Below are 15669 nucleotides of genomic sequence, written 5' to 3' on the forward strand. Positions count from 1 at the left end.
GAATGTTTTTATAATACCACAAAAGTGAGGCACCAAATAAAATGGTCTGTTGACAAACAAAAAACAAACAAACAAACAAAAGAGACATGTTAACAGCACACAAAGGTTAAGTTTTTGTTATAACATCCTATGCCAGAAGTTTAAAGATTTTTGAGACACAGTAGAACCTATGTTATACAGACCAGCTGTGAAGATTCTTTCCAACTGAGCTGCTTTAGAGTCACTATAAAAACATTTTAGACACATTGTGTTTTAAAGGTAGACAAAGTATGCTTCCTTTTTATTTTTAAAGCAAAAGATCACAGCAAGGGAAGCAAAGCTACAACTTAACCAAAAGCCATACATTAGATTACAGAATGGAAGTGTCTGAACCAAGTAGTCTTGCTTTTCTTTTTCACGTAAGGTATCAAGGATGTCAGTAAACACTCTCAAAAAAACCTGGAGGTGAATAATGAAGTCAAAAACACTCTACCACTCTTCAGTTGAAAGAGATCACTGGAAGGTCACCTAACCACACCACCTCCTGAAAGCAAGTCTAACTTCAGAGTAGTCAACACCTCCAGTATCTTGCCTCTGTGAGGGCAGAAGCCCCCAGCTTTTACACAGGGTTTTGAATTCAAAAAGAAAAAGGAACTAGAAGCCAGTCTGTCGCTGATGCGTTTGTAGATACCTTGCTTGCTAGATCCTATCTTGTGCCAGTCATGCTATAGGCCTTCCAAAGCACGCAAGCAGATTATCTTTGGTCTAGCAACTAACATCTGTATTCCAAATGTAGATCAGCAACTCATTTTGAACTAAGAATTGAAATGCATTAACTAGTCACATACTTTGAATGCCTTATTTTAGTCAAACATGTTTGTTAAAAATGTTTTGTTAAAACATTTTAACGAACTCCATTTAATCACACAATGCAAAGCCTGTCAGCTTATTCAACCTACAGTGCATGAAGACAAGAAAACCAGAGCAATTTATGCCCAACGTTCATCAGTTACATTTGTAACAAAAATAAGTAGAGGTGTCCATGAATAAGAATTACTAGTATTTTTTTTAAAGAGATTAAATAGTTTTAATGTCTTTCATTTAAATCTAAAATGGATCACTGGATCACTCTTTTAATAAAAAAAAAAAAAAAATGTCAACCCACCTCCCTCGTTATACACCTTCCAGAAACTTAACTTTATTAGATACAAGTTACATACGATTCTCAAATATTTTAGTTTTTCACTACATCTTCCATCTGCAAATGAACACTGCATGACATTTCTCATCTAGATTAAACACATACCTTGTCTTAGTGGAAACTTGGGAAACAAGAATTCTAGAATCCAAGAAAAGTCTATCACTCACACTAGGCATTTAAGAATAAAAGCAATTCAGCTAGAGAAAGTCAATCTTTTCAATTATATGCCATTACTGCTTGGAGAAAATGCACTACTATTACAACACATTCCTCTTCACATGCTATGAGAAGCTCTCCAGGTTTTTTGGCAACAAGCAGTTTCTAGCTCCCATACCTGTGAAATGAGTTCCTCTGGAATGACTGACGCTGGAATCACTGGTTGTGGTTGACTCCCCAGCAGCCCAGACCCTCTGTCACGTCCTGTGCGTATGACTCTGGTCTGCCTCCGAGAATCTCGAGCTCCAGCCGACGATCTCCCAGAAGATCCTCCTCCACTTCCACCAACGCCTGAACTCCAGCGACTCCTAGAAGATTTAGATTACAATTTTTTTTTTAAATATAGCACCATATTTTGGGGACTACTTCAAGAAGTAAGGCTTTAATTTTATTATTAACAACTTGTACACAGCGCCTGAAAAATATGGCAGATGGACTGCATAGACAAACACTATTAAAGTCTCTCTGAAAGCCAGTAAGAACAAGAGCACCAGACAACTGATAATGTTCTGAATTACACAGAATATGAAACAGGACTCCAACTGGAAGTTGCACTCTTTCCTACTCATATAGTTGCGTGGAGGCATACATACATACATAAATATATGCACACACCATTTCCCAGTGTTTCTAAAAGCAAACAATATCAGCAGCATAACGTCTGACATTCAGCTGTTAACTTCCTGCTGTAACAGTATAGATGCGCCAGCTTCATGGTCAGTGGACTGTTTGACAGAAGGTCACTATGCTGAGATGGGTTTTCTAAAACCTCTGAGCCTTGATTTACATTAAGAAATTGCTTAAGATTATACCAGAAGAATCAAGTAACCTTTACTGCAAAACAAATCTTACACTGGATAGTTCTCTGATCCTCATGGATGGTTTTCAAAAGATACCTACCCGTGTCATATTTCTGTTGGAGAAATCAACATCAACTGTATACATTGCAAAAAATGCCCAAACTGACAGAACAGTTTTTTTCAATTCTCAGTCAATATCAAAACAAGGGAGTAAAAAGACAGCAATTTGTAGAAATAGACAACTTGCCATCGTTACAACTTTCCACTGATCTTAACACCACAGAACTGTGTCAACTACACCTGTTCTGGACGTAAGACCAGATATTCTGTTGTCATGAAAGACTAAAAGACTCTAGTTTGTCCGTCATGGTTAATTAAGCTTTGTTGTATAAATCTACCTTAAAGGATACTGGATATGGTATTACTGCTATTTAATAATCAGCATCAGCAGAATTTTCCTGCTCTCAACGACCTTAATCCTCAATCCCCTTGCAAGAAAAACATTTAAAGAAAGACAAGGAAAAAAGGTATGGTCTCTGAAAAAGTACCTAATAAATTGATGTTAGAAGTATACCACATGTAGTTATAAAAGCTAAATAAGTGAGACTACTTGTCTTACATTTTGTGGCTTAAGCTGATTACTAACTTACTTCTCCTTTTTTGTTGGGTTTTTTTTTTCCTCTCCTGACAAGACCACACAATCACAGAATAACTCAAGTATCTGTCTAAAAGGAGGCCCTGTCACACAGCCATCTATATTTTCAGGATTCTAGCCAGTCAAGCGTGGCTTTAGGAAAAGTCTTGTCTCACAAGTTAGAAAAAGAGTTCTAAAAAAAAACCACCGTCATACTACTGAAAAAGCTGAAAAACCACCAAAAGCAAAGAAGAATGTGAAATTTTAAATAAGATGAGCCAGCTAATCTGTTTCTAAAGGTGGCAAGGGGAGAGAGGGGAAAGTCAAATTCTTCCAACACAATTCCCAAGTCAACTCCTAGCAGGGAAGATGGGGGTTTAAAGAAAAGGTTAAATATTAGATTTTAATACTTAATTACAGATGCATTTTCTACTTTAGACATCTAAAAGTTTAAAAACCTTTATATTCATATAATAATTCAAATATTTCAAGTGTGTCCTAACTTGGTCCTGTTATAGAGAAGAAAAAGAGCCTCCATAAGGACACAGCTATTCCTATTAAAGCTGTCTAAACCTAGAATAAACATGAATATTGAATAGAAATCTTTCTGCTCACCTAGTTTTCCACATCTCCCACTGCCCACTAGCATGCTAGCAATTTTCCAAATCCAGTGATCTAATCTACGAGCTCCACAGTTTGCATGTTTTTAGACTCAGTTTATTCATTTAAGTATTCCCTTCATTTCACAGAGTTATACATTTCACACAGTTACAGTGTCTACTGCTACTCTACAAATTTGGTGACTTTCAACTACCCAATTCTGAAACATGCGAGGGAAGAAACTAGGAACTCTTCAGGGTTGGTCTAATAAGGACATAGCTTCAAACAATTTTTATCAGTTATGCTCAGGTAAAAATAACAAGGGAAAAAAAGAAAGTATTACACTTTCCACAGTAACTTCTTAAACATGACAATACCAGTTTTACCTTTAAAGTTTAACACATGGATTTTATGTTCAGATGCACAAAGGTTTCACAAAAAGTTTGAGGGTATAAGGGGGTGGGTTACCTTTCATGCAACTAAACCCCAGATGAAATTAGATTATTTGGCAACATAAACAACAAATTCACTTTCATGGAAAAGCTGTCATTCCTCCCTCTTTAACAATTCATTCACATGCAGAAACCACAGTTCATATACATAATTCTCCCTACTACAGTTAGTAACCTTAGGAAGCAGCACTGTTCAACATGTCTTACAAAAGCGTATAACAAGAAGTTTACTGTGATTATGTAATGAAGATTAATTTACATTGCTATATAAAGGGACACCATCAATTTTAAAGCTAATGATAAAAAAAAAAGTGATAAAGTACATTCAGTACATAGTACAAATTTTCCAAATGTTCCCTTCCTGCTACTGCGTATAAGATGCCAACTAAGAAAACACTGCTCATTACTTGGGGCAGGGTAGAGGAAGGCACAGTAAAACTGAGCACACAAAGGTCTGGAAACATAGATAATAAAGATTCTTCCTGCATAAATGCACTCCTTTTACTTTATCCTGCTAGCCTATCAGGGTTTAAATTGATAGTGTCCCTCTAAAAAACTACTTTTCAAAATCAAGGAACTAAAAAACATTAAAAAAAGACAACACAGCCAAAACCCAAGTTATTCTTCACACATATACGAAGAACACTCTGTATCCTAGGTACTGAAGGGTCAACTCACACATGTTACGTTAACCAAGTCAGTAAAGTTTGCTTTTTTTATTATACCCTACCTACACAATGGCTGTAATTATACGTTCCCTTACACATACTGCATACAATTTATATATGTGTATACACATATACTCAAATATGGAACAAACAGATTGCAGCCTCAATCCTATCAAAACTTACCCAAGGGTGTTGCCTGCCAGTCTGCCCAGAGTTTCAGAACCAGACAGAAACCATGGGGAGTCACTAGTTCTGCCTGGCCTGGATGTCCTTCCTGCCCCTGAGCCACTGCTCAACTTTGAACTGAAAGTAAAAGATGGTAAATCAGTCACAAAACAATCCCAAATGGGTTAAGAACAAAACCTGGAATCCCAGGTCTAAATTCTCAGGGACTTAGTCTGGTAACATACCAGCTTAAGCAACACCCTTGGGGAATATTCCAAACTAATCTAACTGTATATTAATAGGTACACTGGAAAAAGAAAGTGGAAAGCATGCCTGGCAGATCTTATGTACATCAGCTATCCATAATAGCACAGTTGCAAATACATATTAAGCTAATTAGTGATTCGAGTTAGCCACTGTGCTAAATTTTCAGTTAGTGCATATGTACAAATTGTAATCACCAAGTGTTCTATCCAAAAACCTGAGCCTGAGTATGCTGCTTCAGGATTAAGAAGCGGTTTACATCCAAATGTGAACCATTACATAGTCCTATTAATGGGGACTTACCTGGATGGAAGATAACAGTTCTAAAAAGTGAGCCTCTCCGGACGGAACCACTCTCACAGTAGATTTTACAAGAAGCTTAACAATTGAACACAGTTTCTTTCATAAGGATTATTTGTAGAGAGGTTTGTTTCTTGAAGTTAAAGGGATCCTGTCTCACTTCTTTTAGAATCACATCTACTATTTATTCCTACACTAGTCTGTCAAGCTAGGCTGTTTGGCTGCATCACCATAACCATTACGTATCTACACAAAGTACCCGTTCCAAAGGCAATCTAGTTTAAAAACAAAGAAACAAAAACAAAACCAAAAAAGCAGCCAAGCTGCTTATCCAGTTTAAAAGGATGATTTAATACGAAGAAAAGTGTTTCTTACCCATCATTATTATCAGGTTTACCCAATTCCAATCTGTCTGGTTGAACTGAAAAACCAATCCTGCAGACTCTACCATCCTATATTTAAAACAAGAAAACCAAGTGTCCAAAATTGAAATGCAAGACAAGTTACAGAAAAAAATACAAACAAAACCAAGCATTCAGTTACTAAAGAATGTTGATCAATTTGATGTTAGAAGAATTAATTTTAACTCTATGGTTTCAAGTTTGTTAGCAGATTTAAGTAATTTACCTCAAGAAGAAATGCAGCATGATTTGGTCCCACCACACACTGTTTAATAGTGGCCTGTTCCAATACATTCAAAGGGGGGTGGCTGAAAACAAAAAGTGAGCATGTATAACATTTCTGAACTTTTAAAGTCTGAAAAAATAAAAAACCAAGTGGAATATGGAAGGAACAATGTGTAGTGACTGTTATCAATATAAAAACATTCAAGAATGACTAAACGTGCATTAGTTGAAGCAGCTATGATGTATTTTTGGTCATTAAGCCCAAAAAATGCAGAACAAAACCGTAGAAGGTGATAGAGTTTTCATTTAATTTGATCAGCAATAAACAACAGGGGTTATACTGCAAATTAAGGAGTCATTTAATAAGAAGGGTATTTAATAATAGAATTTATCAAAGATTAAAACCTAACATACATCTCATAATATAAGAACTGTGTTATCTGAAGCATTTCTGAACTTTAGTTATTAGCAGTACTGAGGCTAAGGCTGTATCTACAGTATAATCATTTGCTTCTTGTTGCTGTTAGAAAAAGTGTACTTTCCTAAATTATTTACAGCAGCAGGTGACACGCCTTACCTGTTTAAATTATATTTGTTCAGCTTCTCTGAAACTTCCCTTAATCTGAAACAAAAAGAAATGAAGCTGTTGTTTGAAAGACATCCTCCACAGTACACAACATCCACTTCAGCTGCTCATTTACAACATTATGGGAACAACTTACCACCACGTTTCGTGAAGTTTGATATAAATACTACTTGGTGTTGGAGGTCTGTATAAGAACTGAATGGTGTTCAACTTCAAATCAGGTTTTTGTTTTGGAGTATTTTTGCTTTAGAGTTTTACCCTTCCATCTATTATCTTGCCACAAAACCAATGTTTCCTTGCACTTCTATGTGCTTTGCAAGTCACTATCAAAAAGCACCACTCCTGTCTTGTTACCACCATTTACAACTTTACACACGAAATAAACAGATGAAGCAATGAGCATTAACTGTAGATATACTTGTGTCTCCCCATATGAACTTGAATACAGTATCCCAGAGCAGACAGAACTATCATTTTCTAGGAAATCCGAGTATGTGGTACATCAAAGCCAAAAATATGTCAGTAAGTTCCCCAAAAACAGAAAAGATAGGAAAACAGAAGCAAAAACGCCAGCATCAAAAGGGATGATCAACAAACTTGACTAGTAGCAGAAACAATCCAGAGAAAATCCACTTTATGTAGGGTTATGTAAAACATGGCGTTTACTGAAAGGAAAGAATGTTTCCAGAAATACTTCCATTTCACTTTCATGGCACCTCCCCAAAAGGAAGATCAGAACCCAGAAAAGGGCCAACCCATAGACCACTCCTTCTTAGAGGACATGGTGTCCAAAAGTGGAAACCACCACAGAAGTTTCTAAGGTAGTTTCTAATCCACTTAGAAAAGATCCTCTCCAGGCAAAGATACTCTTGTAATATCAAGTAGGCATTTCAGGTAAAACATTAGCTCATTTCTTCCCAAAGATAACAACCTGAAAAAAACCATAAATAGCTTCCAATTTAAGTTATTTGCATTATATTAAGACATAAAAATGAGACAAGTGTCATAAAACTAATATAAGATCTTCCTAATTAAGAAAAAGAATCCCAACTTTGGTACCATCTTCATCCAAGCATTCTGCAAACCTTCTTGCTAATCAGCAACATCTTTCTAATCCTAACAGAAAGACATGCACACCAGCATCATCTTCCTCTGTCTGAATCCCTGTCTTTAAAACCCTTTCTTTTTACTTGCTTCACTTCCGTTTCTACACACAGACTGCCATGGACAACAGACTTCAGTGACTTGCAACCCCTGAGCATGGGAAAGAATACAGATCAGAGACCCAAACAGCCAAGTCTTAATGTTACCAACAGTGTTTAACTCAAAAGTGCTTGTCCTGAGGGGAAAAAAAAGGAAAAAAGATACATGTCTGTTTGAGAAACAAGGTAATTTATACTGATAGAAATAACTTTCAAGCACAAGAAGAAAGGACCACAGTGAAAGGACAGCAGTAGGGAAGTGAACATGCTTAGAATTGCCTTCTGCTACCCAAGCCAAGCTGCTGGTTTGTAAGTAAGCAATTTCACACTCCCAATTTCCAGCCACAACTACTTCACACAGGCCAACAGTACACACATAGATAAGGTTTCTATGAAGACAACCCACAAAAGGTAAAGAGAGAACACAAACTCCACAGGCAATCTGTGTGGAAGGCAGCCCACAAGAGCAAACTACTGTGGGAGAATGTGGAATGAACCCTGAAGATGAATGGCATATACTCCACAGCTTACCATAGGGTTTTAGGAAGCAAGCAGGGATCTGCTGCATAATATATGACAAGTTAAACATCCCTGAAGTTTCATGTCTTAAGTATATAGCCTAAGAGTTTCCCACAGGAACCCTGAGCAGTTTTCCATTAACATTTCTCCTCTTGGCAAGCATGAGTCATAATTATGGAATAGGAAAACCTACCTTTAAGTTCACTGCACTGCCTGCATGAAAAGCTGATGGCAAATAAAGCAGAGCTTTATTGGAGATGGTTACTAGTCTATGAGCAATATTTAAGGCTTCCTTATCTGAGCTTTGTGTCACAAAACCTGAGCTCTACCAAAGAAATTGACAGTTTTCAATTTGTAAAAAATCATCATAATCCTTTTTCACTTGTAAAAAAAAATAATGAAGAAATATGCACAGAAAGCCAAGACCTGCATACTCAGTGAATCTATCAGTAACACCAACTTCAAAAGCATAGGTCTATCTGCAAATGCATAGGTCAAAAGAGATCTAACATTATTGAAAAAAGGCTGCTACCAACATTTAAGGGGAGGGAGCAGAGAAAGGTCTAAGTGACAACGTTGAAAGTACTAAACTCTTCTACAGAAAGTTTTTTACTTCCCCCCTGGCCTTTTCTATCTCACTCCCCAGCCATCTAATACATAACTGCTGTAATAGCAAAATTACCAACTACTGCCTAATAAGCTTAGAGATCCACAAGGACTTGAATTTGATGCAGAACACTATAGAGTGAAAAAGGAGTAGTTCCCCAGCACCGCATCCCTGCTGGGCTGCTGGTTTCATGCCCAGTCCTCCTCCTTCCCCGTGCTGCCACCATCATCCACATGAACACCAGCCACAAAACTAAAGCAGCAGACAAACAAGAGTAAAGCTGAAAGATGTGTTTGTCTATTCTGTATGGAGAATATCTTTGTGCAAATAAAAACTCTAAATAATTTCACAAAGACATTTCCTGCAGCAATCTAAGCCTTTCTACTTGCGCAGTTGCACCACAGTGTACTACTGACCCTCTGAAGGAAAAATACAAAATGCATTTGAGGTTAATTTTAACAATACAATTCAATAATTTCAACTGATGGTGCACTGGAGGAAGAGGCACAGGCAGATCTGATTTAATCAATTCTTGCATGAAGGAAGGCCAATACTTCCACTACTGAGACCTTTCTGCGGTAAAAACAATCTCCCATATGAATGCCCAGACAGGCTAAGTTTTGAAAACTTCTCATTAAAGGAAAATAAACTATTTCAAAGAATGTAGTCAGAAGCAACATGTATTTTGCTCACAAAATTATTTTTGGGGAAATGCACTAGTTCACCAGAATTTCAGGCAAAAGGTTTAGACATGATGGCTTCTGTGTTATGACACATTCTCTTTAAATATCCCTCCCAAAATTCATCCAAAAACAGTCATAAGGAAAACAAGATGTCAGTTTGTCCAAGCCAAGTAGGGATTGCTTTTATTTTAAGTTTTCAGCTAGAATTTCTAGCCTTTCCAAACTGATCATAAGAGAAGGGAACTATGTTCACACTAGGCAACTGAAGGGGCTCCAGGTCAGGACTACAGGAGCTCAGACTTCACAAGTGATGCTTTTATTCATCACAAGATATTACTTCTCTCAGAGTACACCTCTATATCCAGAGAAGTTTCTCTGAGGATACATCCACCACATCTTGCTTTATAAAACCAAGTTAAGCTTTCTTGCACTTCTGAGACACAGAGAAACTCCATTTTACAATAGTAAGTATTTTACAGAAATACTAAACTTCAGTACAACTTAAAGTAACTTTACCTTATTTAAACAAGTGCTTAAATCCACGTAAGCAAAATTCTGGTTTGCAATCTGTGCTTTTACCCAACTTGGAAGAACTGAAATCTTCTGTTTTAAAGTAGGCAGACTGCCCTGAGAGTTATTTTTCTTAAAGACACTATAGACTTCTATAATACATGTTCACCACGCTCAGCTCCCTCCAGCAGTCAGTCAGCAGCTCTCCTACCTTGCCAGTCATCCTGCAGGAATAGTCATCCAAGTATTTCCATCGTGCCAGCAACAGTGCACAGACCAACAAAGAAACCATAAGCAGAACTTTTACTGCTGTAAGGTTTTAGAATAGTTTAACTATGCTGATCCTTCTCCCCACGTGTTAGGAAACTAACAGTTACAAAAATAAAGAAAAAAAAAAAAAAAGAAGCCAGCCACACCTACATCATCAATACTCAGGCAACACCTGCAAGACCTTCCCAAGCAGGCAAATAACATAAAAAGCATAGCGCACTGTAAATAAAAATCTCAGGTAGCAAGATTTACATAATTTTCCCCTCAAAAACTTACTTGCTGTTGAAGAGAAACAGTATTTACAGGTGCTAATATCTAATCTGACATTTTGCAAATATCTATATCCAGCACATCTATTTCTAAGTATTAAAATAATTACTGTCATCTCAGAGATTTAATTTCAGTAACAATATAAAGAAAGCTATTTTTCATTTTCCTCTGCAACTTTAAACTAAATTTTTAAATGTCAGCTAGGTCTTTAAAGAACACACAGTAAAAATCACTTAAGTGAAGCAATCCAAACAAAGGATTTAACCACAGAGATGTAAAATAAAATGTTCGCATGCTGCATGTCTCCAGAAGGAAGTCAGTCTTTCTGTCCTCAGCGAGTAACACTACAGAGTCCCAGGCACAATATTCAGGAGATTCTCTTGGATTTTTCCTGAAATCGCTCTTTTATAGCCTTAAAAAAGTTAATTGTACACTTCAAAGTTAAAATATCAGGCAAGGGCCCCAGCATAAGAGCTTTCCTCACTTTAGCACCACATGGCAATGGTAAGAGTTGCAGAGGAGGAAAAGGAAAGGTACATTTTATAAAATCCAGCTTGGTATGATGAACAACTTTGAGTAGGGAAATAAAACAGAAAACGAATTCAGCCCTGGTAAATTTTCCTAAGTGATCAGGCCTCTTTAAGACAACTTAATATGTCAATGAAGTCTGTAAGCCAACAAATTCATGAGAGTTTCACACCAGAGCGGAAAGAAGCATAAAAGAAGTGATACAATGCTCTTCCAAGGGAAGGCTAACAATAAGCAGATTATCCAAGAGGGAAAAAAAAAAAACCTAACTCAAGTACTGGAAAACAGTATTGAGTAACATACCTATCAACACTTAAAAAAATCTAACCACCTTCTCCACCCCTCAGCTGAGACTCTGAAGTGCTCTGAGCACAGCGAGCCAGACCCGAGGAGGCAGCTATGTGGCCCATTAACAGGTTTTAGCCCTGTTAATGAGCTGCACAGCCTCCAGATCAAAGCCCTCTCACACTTGCCTATCTTGAATCCCCTGGAAATGAACTCCTGTACCTGTCTACCAGTGTCGGGAAAACAGTCTCAGAAATGCAGAAAATGGACACCAATGAGAAACTTAAGCAAATACATCTTGAAATCTTTTTTTCCTGATCCCACGATGTCTTGGACACTGCATGCTGTCCTTGATGTAAAGTCATATCCATGTGACTTTACATGACATCCATATGACCAGTCTTCCATGCCCATAATAACACATACAAAAGGATCCTGCCCCCAATGGCCACTTCCTGACTACCATGTCAAACACTAGAAAGCAGTCTCAAAAGAGGCAGCCTTCCACAGTTCCCACACCAAACACCCTTCTCCTAATGGAATAAATAAAGAAAAAAAAGTGAAAAACCTCTTTTCTATCAAGGAGTTGGAGCAAAGGGCCCTGAGGGGGAGGCCGGGGGGGGAGAGCTGGTGCAGGGCACTGGAAGTAGAAATGTGCTTTATGTCAGTCTGGGTAGTAAGTGGGAAGCATCCATAAAAAAAAAAAAAATTAAAAAAATAATGCTAAAGTACCACACAAAAGCAGGCAATAATCTTATCTGTAGCAAAGTCATGCACATAAGAAAAAAGAAAATCCCAACCTCCAAGGTAACCAATACTATTCAGCAGTGGGGTGGGACCACACATTTAGGCTGTAATACACAGATCACCGAAACAAACGAGATAAAGTAATTTCTCCATTCTGTCAGTAATCAGGTGAATCATGGCTTACACCGTGCCCTCTCCCCATCCCAAGAAATATAAATTAGGACTATTTTGTTATTACATACTAAACCAACACCTACTGCTCAGGAGATCCCTGAGCAGCAAATTCTTAGAAGCTGGAAAAGCACCACTGTATGCCTGCCCTATTCTAGCACTCTTCTCCTGTCATTTAGCACCAGTCACAGCCACAAACAGGAGGAAAGCAAGATGGACATCTTGTCTGTAACAACTATTCTTACGTTTCATGGGATCAACCAACACAGGTTTACGGAATATGGCTCCCAAACATTGTTTTCTATTTTGCAAAACTGTCAGTTTGGTTGATAAAGGTAGTTCTGACCGTTTAATAGTCCTCTCTGGAACAACAGTAACACCACACTGTGCTGAATCAGTAAGCTATAGCAGAAAGCTAATATGGCAAACATCAAACAAATTAATCTCTTGAAAACAGTTTTCTGCAATATCACTGAAAAGTCTTCAGGTAATACAATGATTACAGAAACTAAATTCCTTTACAGCAGACCAGTATTATTTCACAATATAATAACACTGATATAGATAATGACCTATATCTATAAGCTAGCCCACAGCAAGGTTAAAGCAGGACAAGAGACATTAGCAAAGACAGGATAGTCTACCTAGACTGCGGTAAGGCTTTTGACACTGTCTCCCATAACATCCTCACAGAGAAGCTCATGGAGCATGGATGCAGGCTGGGACTATTCAGCCTGGGGAATAGAAGGCTCTGGGGGAATCTTATCAACATACATAAACACCTAAAGGGAGGGTGTAAAGAGGATGAAGTCATGCTCTTTTCAGTGCTGCCCAGTGAAAGGACATGAGGCAATGGGCACTGAAGCAAAGGAGTTCCCTCTGAACATCAGGAAACGCTTTTTTTACTGTGAGGGTGACTGAGCACTGGCACAGGTTGCCCACAGAGGTTGCAGAATGTCCATCCTTGGAGGCTCTTCAAAAGCTGTCTGAACGCAGTCCTGGGCAACCAGCTATAGGTGGCCCTGCTTAAGCATGGCAGTTGGACCACATGACCTTCCAACCTCAGCCATCCTGTGATTCTGAGGGTTTTTCTGCTTTGAGGATGTGATCTCCACACATTTGATATGGAGGCATGGCAACAAAAGGATGGGGGTTTTGCCACTGAAAAGCTAGGAGTTCCTGTTTTGCTACAGAATCCCTGTAAGGGCAGTGGCTTAGAAAAAAAGTTACACCAAGGAGTCAGGGAAGTGCCTTGAGAAGTATTTAGACATTGAGTAAAAATATTCATGGCTACTAAAATATCCAGAGGTAAGTACTCTCTTTCTCTAGCAGGAACAGAACCCCTCCAGCAAGACCAGGGGAAAGCCACCTGTAGGACTTGTGAAATGCAGCGTTAGGTTTGCCAAAGCTAGATGCCTCTGGTTAATGATGAATTTTTAGGCTGGCTGACTGGCTCCTCTAGTTCGAAATCTACTTAGACCCTTTCTTCAGATCTATCATTTAAATGACAACAAATGACATGACTTTGAGTAACAACTTAAAAAAAACCCCACAAAAAACCAACAAACAAACAAAAAAAACCCCAACACCAAAAATACCACAAAACCAAAAACCACACCACCAAGCCCACGGTGCAAAGTACAGCAAAGTACAAGAGGAATAGGAAAAGCAATCACGCTTTTTAAATAAGCAAAAACCCAATCCTAAAATAGCTACGAGACAGCATGGCCCCTTCTCTGAAAAAAGTTGTAACAAAAAGTCTGAGCACAAACAAAAAGAAATCACAAATGGCAAGATCCTACAGGACTAGCACATAGCAGTCACAGCACACCAATGTATGTTATTTAGCACAAGATCCAGATGATTTGGTAGCAAAGTAGATCTCCAGCTACAGGTTGCCTAAATGCCTAGTGGTGTTTTTGTGGAAAAAAGAAAAATATACTACAGGAGAATGAGTCAGCCTCAACCTGATGTTATTCTGTGACAGTAGATTTCCAAGAATATGGGTTGCAGATTCAGGCAATACAAGACAGAAATCTGTTCTCTGCTGTAGAATGCATCAAATCAGCATTCTGTGTTCCCGGATTCTGTTCAACTGCACAAAATCCTTGTAGCTGCAAAGACTTTCTGTTTAACATTTAGCAGGCTATTCCTTCAGCCAGAAGACCGCTAAAAGCTAAACAGTTGGATCTACCAACTCAGTTGGGTGCAAGTTCCAAATCTTAAAACAACGGAAGTTGTAAGCTATTCAGCTATCCATCATTTCAGAAAGTGTATCTTTCCATGACAGTAAAAGGTGGGTAACAGGAACTTAGAGCCCCAAGGCTGTCTTCAAGGATACTTGAAAAATACTCACATGAAATAATGTGAGCCAGTATTACTACACTGAGCAACATATGAATGCCAGCTACCAAAATGTATCTAAAAAGCCGTACACTTTGTTTAAACTAGAACAAGTAAAACTTAAAAGACCACATTTAGACAAAGAGGGAAAAAAAAAGTCCTATTTCTTATTGTCAGAATGTTTGCTGTAGGGATTCCACTACAAACAAAATATCAAAATAAAAATCCAGTCATTGTAAAATCTTAAAACCTTTCTGTGTCCCATAGTGATAGATTGTTAAAGCTCCTTCAAGAGCTAATTACAAGCCACCAGGAAGGCTGTATACCAGCACACCAGTTAGAGCCAGGAGAGCCAAATTCTGGCCCCAGCTGAGGCTACTGTGGGAACCCAAATCATAATCTCCCCACCGTTCTTCCTTTCGGTCTTGCTCTAAGCTTTTGGAAGCCAAGACCACTATGTGCAAAGATGGAAAATGGCCTTCGATTAGAGCATTCAAATGCTACAAAAATATTTTAAAAAGCAAGAACTGTCATGTTATTAAATACTTTGTGGCTTGGCTGCAGAAAAGCAACAGTATATTTTGTACAAGTGATTTCATTGAAAACAAAGTACAAACAAGACACTGAATTCTAATTGCTTTGCAATGAAGTCCAGCACGCTTATTCACATGCTGAATTAGTTTTAGCAATAGGGAAAGATCATTTAGCATGTCCTCCTTTTACTTGCCAATTCCTGCAATTCCAAGGCTTGCAGTCTTTAACAAAAACTCTGATATCATAGTATTGTCTGCATGTCATTTTTTCAAACTCAATAAAACCGTCTTTTAAATACCACGGACTCCCCTTCTCACACTGCACTGTCTTCTACTAAACATGAGTCTTCTAAACCTTCCTCTCAGACACTGCATCTTTGATTTAGATAGGAGCGGAATGAGGCCTGGCATAGGGAGTAGAGAGCAAGCACCATGCCAGAAAAACAAGCAGCCAAATTGTTTTGTCAGATGCACACTGCAGGCCAAATAACCCAAAAGAAACCCCAGCTT

General features: G+C 38.1%; 1 protein-coding gene across 2 annotated transcripts in view; it reads right to left on the minus strand.

Moving 5' to 3' along the window:
- The window catches only part of UBR5 (ubiquitin protein ligase E3 component n-recognin 5), a 70465-nt gene extending 63923 nt beyond the window's left edge, over positions 1 to 6542 (minus strand). For both annotated transcript variants that reach the window (XM_014965362.1, XM_014965361.1), the window contains exons 1-5: positions 6483 to 6542; positions 5907 to 5988; positions 5655 to 5731; positions 4734 to 4853; positions 1515 to 1704 (exon numbers count right to left, since the gene is read on the minus strand). The gene's annotated coding sequence lies outside the window, so the exon portion shown is untranslated. The remainder of the gene's footprint in view (positions 1 to 1514; positions 1705 to 4733; positions 4854 to 5654; positions 5732 to 5906; positions 5989 to 6482) is intronic.
- Between the last annotated feature and the right edge of the window lie 9127 nt (positions 6543 to 15669).

The sequence above is a fragment of the Calidris pugnax genome, unplaced genomic scaffold, assembly GCF_001431845.1.
Source record: "Calidris pugnax isolate Ruff unplaced genomic scaffold, ASM143184v1 scaffold41, whole genome shotgun sequence".
Lineage (NCBI taxonomy): Eukaryota > Metazoa > Chordata > Aves > Charadriiformes > Scolopacidae > Calidris > Calidris pugnax.